The sequence below is a fragment of the Gymnodraco acuticeps genome, unplaced genomic scaffold (genome assembly GCF_902827175.1).
Source record: "Gymnodraco acuticeps unplaced genomic scaffold, fGymAcu1.1, whole genome shotgun sequence".
Lineage (NCBI taxonomy): Eukaryota > Metazoa > Chordata > Actinopteri > Perciformes > Bathydraconidae > Gymnodraco > Gymnodraco acuticeps.
Window position 1 is genome coordinate 60,269 of NW_022992200.1, and position 12,465 is coordinate 72,733.

Consider the following 12,465-nt stretch of genomic DNA (forward strand, 5'->3'; position numbering starts at 1 on the left):
GTCTGCGTGCGCATCTCTCCCAGATGAGCTGAACTGTGCACAGAAGGACCAGGAGCCCTGCCCTTTTGTTTTAAACAGGGCAGATGTGTGCAAATCCTTTAAAAGGGTTAACCCACACAAGGCTCCAGGACCTGATGGCATCCCTGGTCGTGTTCTCAGGGTGTGTGCTGTTCAGCTGACAGAGGTGTTCACAGACATCTTCAACAGGTCCCTGCTGCAGTCTGCAGTCCCCACATGCTTCAAACACTCCACCATCGTTCCTGTCCCCAAAAAGACAATATTCACCAGCCTCAACGACTACCGCCCAGTAGCATTCACCTCCATCATTATGAAGTGCTTTGAGCGGTTAGTCAAAACCTTCATCACCTCCTCCCTCCCTGACTCTCTGGACCCCCTGCAGTTTGCCTGCAGAGCAAACAGGTCCACAGACGACGCCATAGCCCTCACCATCCACACTGCCCTCTCACACCTGGACATGAGGAACACATATGTGAGAATGTTGTTCATTGATTACAGCTCAGCCTTCAATACTATTGTGCCCTCCAAGCTGGTCATCAAGCTCAGAGACATCGGGCTCAACAGCGCCCTCTGTGACTGGATCCTGAACTTCCTGACGGGCAGACCCCAGGCAGTGCGGGTGGGAAACATCACATCCTCCACCCTGATCCTCAACACTGGAGCCCCTCAAGGCTGCGTGCTCAGCCCTCTCCTCTACTCCCTGTTCACTCACGACTGCGTGGCCACACACAGCTCCAACACCATCGTGAAGTTTGCTGACGACACGACCGTCATCTGCCTGATCACCAACGGCAGCGAGACGGCGTACAGAGAGGAGGTCGACAACTGACATCTTGGTGCCAGGATAACAACCTCCATCTCAACGTCAGCAAAACCAAAGAGCTGATTGTGGATTACAGGAAGCAGCAGGGAGAGGGACACGCCCCCATCGCCATCAATGGGACTACGTGGAGAGAGTCAGCAGCTTCAGGTTCCTCTGTGTCCACATCACCGAGGACCTGACATGGACTCATCACTAAGGACCTGACATGGACTCATCACCGAGGACCTGACATGGACTCATCACCGAGGACCTGACATGGACTTATCACCGAGGACCTGACATGGACTCATCACTGAGGACCTGACATGGACTCATCACTGAGGACCTGACATGGACTCTTCACCGAGGACCTGACATGGACTTATCACCGAGGACCTGACATGGACTCATCACTGAGGACCTGACATGGACTCATCACTGAGGACCTGACATGGACTCTTCACCGAGGACCTGACATGGACTCATCACCGAGGACCTGACATGGACTTATCACCGACGACCTGACATGGACTCATCACTGAGGACCTGACATGGACTCATCACCGAGGACCTGACATGGACTCATCACCGAGGACCTGACATGGACTTATCACCGAGGACCTGACATGGACTCATCACTGAGGACCTGACATGGACTCATCACTGAGGACCTGACATGGACTCATCACCGAGGACCTGACATGGACTCTTCACCGAGGACCTGACATGGACTCTTCATCGAGGACCTGACATGGACACTTCACCGAGGACCTAACATGGACTCATCACCGAGGACCTGACATGGACTCACCACTGAGGACCTGACATGGACTCATCACAGAGGACCTGACATGGACTCATCACTGAGGACCTGACATGGACTCATCACTGAGGACCTGACATGGACTCACCACTGAGGACCTGACATGGACTCATCACTGAGGACCTGACATGGACTCACCACTGAGGACCTGACATGGACTCATCACTGAGGACCTGACATGGACTCTTCACCGAGGACCTGACATGGACTCTTCACCGAGGACCTGACATGGACTCATCACAGAGGACCTGACATGGACTCATCACAGAGGACCTGACATGGACTCATCACTGAGGACCTGACATGGACTCATCACCGAGGACCTGACATGGACTCACCACTGAGGACCTGACATGGACTCATCACAGAGGACCTGACATGGACTCTTCACCGAGGACCTGACATGGACTCTTCACCGAGGACCTGACATGGACTCTTCACCGAGGACCTGACATGGACTCATCACAGAGGACCTGACATGGACTCATCACTGAGGACCTGACATGGACTCATCACTGAGGACCTGACATGGACTCTTCACTGCGGACCTGACATGGACTCATCACAGAGGACCTGACATGGACTCATCACTGAGGACCTGACATGGACTCATCACTGAGGACCTGACATGGACTCTTCACTGCGGACCTGACATGGACTCATCACTGAGGACCTGACATGGACTCTTCACTGAGGACCTGACCTTGAACCATAGAGAGCATCCTGACCTTCTACAGGTGCACCATAGAGAGGATCCTGACCTTCTACAGGTGCTCCATAGAGAGGATCCTGACCTTCTACAGGTGCACCATAGAGAGGATCCTGACCTTCTACAGGTGCACCATAGAGAGCATCCTGACCTTCTACAGGTGCACCATAGAGAGGATCCTGACCTTCTACAGGTGCTCCATAGAGAGCATCCTGACCTTCTACAGGTGCACCATCGAGAGGATCCTGACCTTCTACAGGTGCTCCATAGAGAGCATCCTGACCTTCTACAGGTGCACCATAGAGAGGATCCTGACCTTCTACAGGTGCTCCATAGAGAGGATCCTGACCTTCTACAGGTGCACCATAGAGAGGATCCTGACCTTCTACAGGTGCTCCATAGAGAGGATCCTGACCTTCTACAGGTGCACCATAGAGAGGATCCTGACCTTCTACAGGTGCACCATAGAGAGGATCCTGACCTTCTACAGGTGCACCATAGAGAGCATCCTGACCTTCTACAGGTGCACCATAGAGAGGATGCTGACCTTCTACAGGTGCACCATAGAGAGGATCCTGACCTTCTACAGGTGCTCCATAGAGAGGGTCCTGACCTTCTACAGGTGCACCATAGAGAGCATCCTGACCTTCAGGTGCTCCATAGAGAGGGTCCTGACCTTCTACAGGTGCTCCATAGAGAGGGTCCTGACCTTCTACAGGTGCTCCATAGAGAGGGTCCTGACCTTCTACAGGTGCTCCATAGAGAGGGTCCTGACTGGCTGCATCACGGTCTGGTACGGCAGCTGCACCGCCCTCAATCGTAAGGCTTCACAGAGGGTGGTGAAAACTGCACAGAACATCACCAGGACGGAGCTGCCATGGAGGACCTTTACTCCCAGCGGCTCAGGAAGAAAGCCCTCAGGATTATCAAAGACCCCCCATCACCCCAGCCACAAACGGTTCAGTCTGCTGCCGTCTGGCAGGCGGTACCGCAGCATCCGGACTAAAACCACCAGATTCAGAGACAGTTTCATCCCACAGGCCATAAGACTGTTAAACACCTGAACTTTGAAACGACATCCATAGCATTCATCTGGCTGCAATTTAGAAATGATCTACCTAATATATCATATTCCAATCACTTATAGACTCTTATTGCACTATTTCACTATTTTCTTTTTGTATTTAGTTGCACTATTTTTTCAGTTTTTCAGTTTTATTGTGTTGCACTGTGAGGAATCTTCCTCTGAATTCATGCGGATAGGTGTGGGTTCGTGAATGTTATTCCCGTTTTTGAATGTTATCTCACTTAAATTGTTAAGCAACAGTCCAGAAGCATTACACATATTTTATAATCCACTGCGTACCTTCACTAAACAAAGAAAATGTACTGGACCTATCCCGACTCACTTCAGATCGCATCAAACCAAACTAAAGCTTTCAGTCATTTATAACTATAGCTTTTAAACTCTCATGTCAGTTTTTCTCAGAATTCTGACTTTCGACATTTCTTTGAATTTTTTCTGGGAATTCAGTTTTTTGGTGAAAATGTACTCTTTTTATAATAAAAGACTCATTCATTAAATGTTTGACTTTATGATTTATTTCCAGAGATCTAACCTTTTTTTTTTATTCTGTCCTTTTCAGTTAATACCATTTACATTTAGTGTATAAGTTTAGAGCAACGTGAAAAATAACGCATTCTACACGTCGGATTATATTTGATTATATTAAGTTTCGTTTTTAACTATATAACCCAATATGGAAACCTCCTGTATGCAATTAAATGAGAAGTAACTTCACATGAAATGATGTTTAATCTCCCCTGAGGCTGCGTGCTTCTCCATATTCTGAGTCCTCTGCCGTCTGAAGGGATTCTATAGAGTATAATATAATATGAAGAGACACCCTACCCCTACACACTCCCCCTCCGTGACGGAGTGAACTCCGTGGAGTGACACATGAGGCTCCTCCTGTCAGATGGAGGGAGTAAACACAGCAGCAAGCTTTGGGACGGCCTCCACTCTCTCCGGCAGAAACAGGAAATGCCGTAACTGTTTGTAACAACGGTTTCAAATCAGCATCTCTCCACAAAAAGTTTAAATGAATAACTCAAATAAAACTCCAAACATCTTTCATTGTGTTAGCCTACTTTTTTGTAAAGCTCTTTTAGTTTTAGTCAACAAAATGTCCAATCAAAGAATCATGTGCACCATGAGGCTGGGTTATAAGGGTCATTTACAAATAAATTATTCATATAACCCTTTTAGAAGTTAAGTTATAGTCCTTTGTTTTGGGCATGTCATTTTCGAGCCTGAAACCTGAAAAACAGGCTTGGGGCTTAAGGCAAGGCAAGGCAAGGCACTTTACAAAAAACGAAAGACATTCAGAAAATGGCATTTAAAATGAGTCATTAAAAATAAAAGATAATAAAAGAAACATTAATAGAAAAAATACATGGATAAAAGTTTCAGTGCAGTCTAAGATGTGAATAGTTCAATTAAAAGCAGCGTTAAAAGAAAAGTCTTCTTGCTGGATTTGAAAGTAGTCAGAGTTGCAGCGGACCTGCAGGTTTCTGGGAGTTTGTTCCAGATATTTGGAGCATAATAACTGAACGCTGCTTCTCCATGTTTAGTTCTGACTCTGGGGACAGAAAGCTGACCAGTCCCTGAAGACCTGAGAGATCTGGATGCTTCATCATTTAGCAGGAGGTCAGAAATGTATTTTGGGCCTAAACCATTCAGTGCTTTATAAACCAGCAGCAGTATTTAGAAATCTATTCTTTGACACACAGGAAGCCAGTGTAAAGACTTCAGAACTGGAGTGATGTGATCCACTTTCTTAGTGTTAGTGAGGACTCGAGCAGCGGCGTTCTGAATCAGCTGCAGCTTCCTAATAGATGTTTTAGTGAGACCTGTGAAGACACCATTGCAGTAGTCCAGTCTACTGAAGATTACATTACATTACATTACATTGCATTTAGCTGACGCTTTTATCCAAAGCGACTTACAATAAGTACATTCGACCAGGAAGACACAACCTTGAAGAAAACAGAATCATAAAGTACATCAGGTTTCATAGAGCCAAACATTTCAAGTGCTTCTCAACTGGCTTTAGATAAGCCAGTCCTTTATTAGTATATAAGTGCTTCGTTAATAGTTCTATCGCTGGAAGTGGAGTCGAAAGAGATGAGTTTTCAGTCTGGAAGGTGTGTAAGCTATCAGCTGTCCTGATGTCAATGGGGAGCTCATTCCACCATTTTGGAGCCAGGACAGCAAACCCACATGTTTTTGCTGATGGGAACTTGGGTCCCCCTCGCAGCGAGGGTGCAGCGAGTCGTTTGGCTGATGCAGAGCGTAGTGCACACGCTGGGGTGTACGGTTTAACCATGTCCTGGATGTAGGAAGGGCCAGATCCATTCGCAGCACGGTAAGCAAGTACCAGTGTCTTGAAGTGGATTCTAGCAGTTACCGGAAGCCAGTGAAGGGAGCGGAGGAGCGGAGTGGTGTGGGAGAATTTAGGAAGGTTGAAGACCAGACGAGCCGCTGCGTTCTGGATGAGCTGCAGAGGTCGGATGGCACATGCAGGTAAGATAAAAGCATGGACAAGTTTTTCCAAATCCTGCTGTGACATTAGTCTTTTAATCCTAGATATGTTCTTTAGGTGATAGTAGGCTGATTTAGTAACTGTTTTAATGTGACTGTTGAAACTCAGGTCAGAGTCCATGACTACACCTAGATTTCTGGCTTTATCTGTTGTTTTGAACATTGCAGACTGAAGCTCAGCGCTAACTTAACAAGAGCAGTCTCAGTGCTGTGGTTTGGACGAAAGCCTGACTGGAACACATCGAATAAACTATTTAAATGCAAGAAATTACTCAACTGTTGAAAAACAACTTTTTCAATGATTTTACCTAGAAATGGGAGGTTTGATATGGGCCTGTAATTGTTCATTACTGAAGCATCTAGATTATGCTTTTTTAAGAGCGGTTTAATGACTGCAGTTTTCAGGGCCTGTGGAAAAATACCTGAGTGAAGAGATGTGTTTACTATATGAAGTAGATCTGAGGCCATGCAAGGCAAAACATCTTTGAAAAACCCTGTTGGAATAATATCAAGGCAGCAAGAGGAGGATTTCAGAAGTTAAATAATGTCCTCTAGGTTTTTATCATTAATCTGATGGAATTGTGTCATGGTGTCTGAATTGATGTTAAGTGGACACAGAGACAACACATTTGCTGTTCCTGATGCAGAGGCTCTGACTGCTTGTCTGATGTTCTGAATGTTGTCAGTGAAGAAGGAGGCAAAATCATTGCACGCCCTGGTGGATAGAAATTCAGAGGCTACTGACACTGGGGGGTTAGTTAGTCTGTCGACGGTAGCAAACAAGGCACGTGCGTTGTTTTTGTTTTTGGTAATGATGTCAGAGAAGAACGATTGTCGTGCGTTTTTCAATTCCAAATTATAAAGGCCAAGTCTCTCTTTATAGATTTCAAAGTGAACCTGGAGATTTGTTTTTCGCCACCTGCGTTCAGCTTTTCGACATTCTCTTATTTCTGCTCTCACGGTCATGGCCTTTCTCCATGGAGATATTTTCTTGCCAGACACTTCCTTTACCTTAGTTGGAGCAATGGCATCTATAACATTTTTAATTTTTGTATTAAAAGGATCTACTAGCTCATTTACTGAGATGTTGGCAGGGGCAAGTGTGGAAGAGAAATTCTGAGTAAACATTTCCCTAGTGTTTTCAGTTAAATATCGCTTTGTGGTTACCTCTTTCTGAACATTTGTGTGAACAGAAATAGAGCTCTCAAAGAAAACACAGGAATGGTCAGAGAGTGCAACATCAGTCACCACAACCTTAGAGATATTCAGACCCTTTGAGATAATTAAGTCCAGAGTGTGCCCCTTATTGTGCGTGGGCTCCGTCACATGCTGAGTCAGTCCATAGCTATCAAGAACACAAAACAGTTCTTTAGCCCCTCTGTCCTGGGGGTTGTCAACATGGATGTTAAAATCACCAACAATGACTAGACGGTCAAAGTTAATACACACTATAGACAGCAGTTCAGTAAAGTCATCACAAAAGCTTGCACAGTATTTGGGTGGTCTATAGATATTTAGGAACAGAGCTCGAGAGGAGCATTTCAGCCGAAGGGCCACATATTCAAAAGAATCAAAGTTTCCATAAGATGTCTTCCTGCATTGAAGGGAATCATTGAACAGAATAGCAACTCCACCTCCTCTCTTATGCATTCTTTCCTGACTCATAAAACTAAAGTTGGGAGGGGTTGATTCGATAAGAACAGCTGCACTGTTATTTTGTTCAATCCAAGTTTCTGTTAAAAACATAAAATCGAGATTGTGCTCAGTGATAAAATCATTGATTAAAAATGTTTTTCCTGCCAAAGACCTGACATTTAATAAAGCTAGTTTAAGTTTGTTAAACACACTATCAGTCATGTTTTTTGTAACAAGCTGTGGCTGACATGGAATCACTGCTAAATTAGATACACTCACACAAACGTTTGAGCGCTTCCTGTTTCTAAGCTGATTCACCACTCTTAATCTATTACCTATCAACACAGATATCGGCAAAGCTACTGGCAGCCAGGGCCCCGACATGTCCTGGAAAGAGTTGAGTGCCATACGCCCTTGAGCCTGGACCCAGCACATATCAGTTTGCAGCATTGTGTACACACACATCCTTATCAGGCTTCGGAGACAGCAGTCTTGAAGGGAGGGGAGGTGGTTGACGTAGGCGCGGTGATGAAGACGGGGGAGGTGGTGCGCGTCTCTGCAGTGATTTTGGTGGGCGTCGTTGAGGAGCGGGGTAAAGGACATGGTGCCAGCCCTGCGTATCGCCTTAGCTTGGTCTTTGAACTCCAGGAAGGAATCGGTGCCAACCCTCTGTATCTCCTTTGTGTGTTCAGCGATCTCCAGGAGGGTGGGCGAGGATGAAAGGGTGAATGGAGTATCCTCAAAGGCGTTGACTGGGGGGCCGGTCACAGAGGGCCTAGAGGGCCCTGACGGCTCGCCACTGATTTAGAATGATATTAGAGATTTTCTTTATCAGTTCTTATGAAAAAAAACATTCCAATTTGATAATCAGTTCCTTAGTTCTTTACCCAGTTAGTAGTTGACACGTCGCAGTTTGCATTCACCTTAAACGCAGCACTTAAAGCCTCACCACCCTCCAAACTGTCAATCATTTCCTTCCTGACAGGACCAAACTCGAACCTCTGAAAATTCAAATTCTCCCAGTGGTGAGCCAACTGTCTTTGGTGTTGTTTTACTAAGCTTTTTGAAATTCTTCACTGATCTTTTAAAAAAACTACGTTTGGCCTCAAATCTCGTACTGCACTACACCTTCAAGCATATCGTGCACGATGTCCATGGCGTAGTTATCAGAGGTGTCTTCTTGACACCAAATGTTGACCCTAAAATAGGATGTTCCTGTAGAGCTCCACAATGTTCTGCATGGATTTCTTTAGTACGAAAAACCATACCAGGGTCATCTTCAGTGAAGACGGACTGTCAATCTTATTCAGTAGTTAAACAAAATCTATGTTATGCCCAGGTCTAGGGGAACCGAGGCGCAGCACAAAAGTTGCACTCTCCCCACTCGTCCCACTCCCAAGAACACGGACACCGAGTCAGAGAAAACGTTTGGTACATTTACCAAAAATAATTCACAAACAGGAGTAGCAAAACCAACAAAAAAGAAACAAACCTTAAAACTCAAAATCTTACCTAACCGAGAAAATAAATATACAGGCTTCTTACCTACTCTAACTTAAACAGGAGAAAACGATCAATCCAAAAGGGAAAAGAAAACAAAAGGGTTTGCACTCCTGACAACAGAAATCTGTCTTGCAAAGACAGGTAAGGTGAAACTGGCCCGCAGCCAGAGGAGAAGGACGAAACGATATCAAGGTGCGAACACAGCACCACAGAACAACATCTCAAAGTAAGCGCTGCGTTGGGAGCAGGAGAAGCGGAGTCAGTGAGAGCGGCCGAGGAACTGCACGGCTGCAGCTTAATATGCTCCCTTCTCCTCAGGTGGACCAATCAGCATGCAGGAGGCAGCTAATCAGCTAACGGGCAACACACACACACACACACACACACACACACACACACACACACACACACACACACACACACACACACACACACACACACACACACACACACACACACACACACACACACACACACACACACACACACACACACACACACACACACAGGAGGAGGGAAACATGTCGTAACATCTACAACAATATGTTGCGCTGAAACACTCAACAAAACCAAACAGCCCGTGTAAACGCAGATTATCACCTGTGACTTGAATAACAGATCCTATCAATGGTGAGTCAGAGAAACCTCTATCCCTTGCATTTCCAGTATTTTAAGATCAGTGAGAGGCTTTAGTATTGCATCAAATCCATATTTGTTCAGGTCTTGTTCATGAAAAAGTGCCACGACATGAATATTCATCAGCACAGAATTACATTTTGGGGGTAGGTTCCTCAATATGAAGTAAATACAACCAAGCTTGTGTATACCCTTCTTTGAACCTAAGGGATTTGCTGTCTCAAAATCGTCATAATAGAGTTGAACTTGTAGAGCAGGCATCCTCAAAGTCCGGACTCCGGTCCGGATCCGGACCGAACCACAACTGTCTCTGGACTCTGAGCAAATTATACTTTTCATATGTATTATCTGTGTTATCTGCGAGACATCGCCACAACGAGTCAAAATGATCCGCTATGTCCATAGACTGCAAACAGCGCTCTGCATGTCCTGTTCCACTGTCTGTGTGTGTCTGTCAACGCATTGGTCCAATCACATTCAGCATCCCGTCAGCGTTTCCCCCCCCCCAAACAATCTGCGAATCAGAGGCACAGTAGGGCGGGGTCTTTGCGGAATGCAGGTGGGAAAAATGTGTGTCTCGTCTCTTTCAACCTGTCTGAGTCAGAGCGAGAGTTAACAGCTCATCTAGTTCCATCTGTACTGTAGCTAGTAGCCTAGTTTCACCTACCGGGGTGGCAACTGACACACTAAAAATAGGCCTTGCCACCCCAGCTGCCACCCCAGTTGGCAGCTTTGTTTTGAAAGAAAAGTTGTGACTCATCGGACATTTATGAGAGAAAGTCTCTAATGTCCGAGTGCAAGTGAATGCAGCACAAGATGCACGTCATGTAACCCCTCCCCCGGTCCTGGTGCGAGCATGGACATATGATTGGCGCGATTTCATTTGAACGGGACGGCGCAAAACGAGAAGCATTCGGACCCAAGCACTGAAGGAATGAGGTATTTGCGGTCTGACAGAGAAGAGACTGTCAGTGTGGCTGTACTCAGCATTGAATCAAAACGCACTAAAGCTGTTGATCTTGTGTGTAAATATATTTTTTTCTTTGAGGGGGTCTGTCCCCAAAAAACAGTTTTAAGTCCTGAGAAAGTCAAATAAGACGGTGTGTAAAACTACACTGCCCAGCCAACAGAAAGTAACCACTTTGATTGAACTAGGCCAGTAGGTAAGGACTTTCCACTGGGTAATAACTGAGTATAAAAGAATGCATGACTGAAGTGATGGAGACCATGTTGAAGGCAAACAAAAAGAGGAAATAACAGGTCAAGCAAATCCCCCTCTCAGATTCCACAGCAACCAGAAGAACATAAAGACTGGCTGGTGATTTGATTCATCAGCTTTGCGATGGAATAGAAAATGCACAGTGCATTTCCTTAGCTGTGGGTGAGTCCACTGACAATGCTCAGTTGCTGCTGTTTGTGAGTTTTTATGATGAGGCAAAGGGGGAGTTTGTTGAAGATGTGTTGGGCCTGACGAACCTCAGTGGACGCACAAGGGGGCAAGACATTTATAAAGCAATAATGAATGCTGAATGAAAGAGGGTGCAGCTGCCTTTAGTCATAACTGCAGCTCTTACACTGCGACTCTGAGGGGTCAAGCACAGACACAACAACAATGAAAACTGCTGCATCCAGAGACTTTTTGTTTTTGCAACCTCGTGTTAAGAATCTTGTTGCAATTGTTTAAAAGTTTGAATGACCGTAATAAACGGACCTTTGTCTTCTTGAAACATTTATTTTGGACCTTTAAGATTTGTATTTGAGTACCCCTGCTGTGGAGCGTGTTTTTGCTTGGAAAACAAATCATTGCTTTTGAAATATGAACCATCACTTATGTCTTTAAAAGTACCTTCTTCTTGTTGTTTTGCCTGCAGGAATAATTCACATAGTTCACTGTTCTTAAATATAGACTTAAGGGTTCCCGACAAGGGTACATACACAAATGTATCTGTTACTGATTGTAAACTCCTGTTGTTCGATCTCTGCGTAAATCAAATCTGACCCCAAGAACATACTCAGCAGGTTCAACAATCTCCCACCTTTCTCCAAAGAACCTTTGTCCTTTGGATCCTGTATTAAAGGATGTGAAAGGATTTTCTAGCAGATCGAAACTATTTTCCAACTTTTTACCCAAATCAGTGCCTTGGACCTCTGACCTGCAGTTGAGAACTGCATCTCTTGCTTGTCTATGAATATCATTTACAAGCTCTTCCATGGACCCCACCATTGCTTGGACAGTGCTCTCAGCAACACCAGATGCTTGTAACTGGGCTACAACAGAACCACACATGTTTAACACGTGCTGTGTATCAAAAGTAACCTGGGAGGTTACGGAAGTGTCAGTACAAACTGCCTGAGAACTTGGAGATTCATCAGTTTCTCGTTGAGTGTCCACATTGTCCATAGTAACAGTTGAACCAGTGTCCCTGTGCAGACTGAAGAGGTGCTCTTTGAACCCTGAATAAGTACAAAAGGATAAAGAACATCCCGGCTGGCCACATTTCAAACGTAATGACTTTCCGGGATACAAACCCTGGTGACATTTCAAATGCTGACGAAGCAATGCAGAACTTTTGTGGTGTCCCTTACAGATAAAGCGAATCAGCATATTTGCATCCAGTGATGTATATACCTCCAGATATCAGTGTGCAGAAGCCTTGCTCTGAGTTATTTGACTCTGGGACTTTCCTTGGCACTTCCAATATCAATGTTAAATACCGTGGTTTGGATGAAAGTGT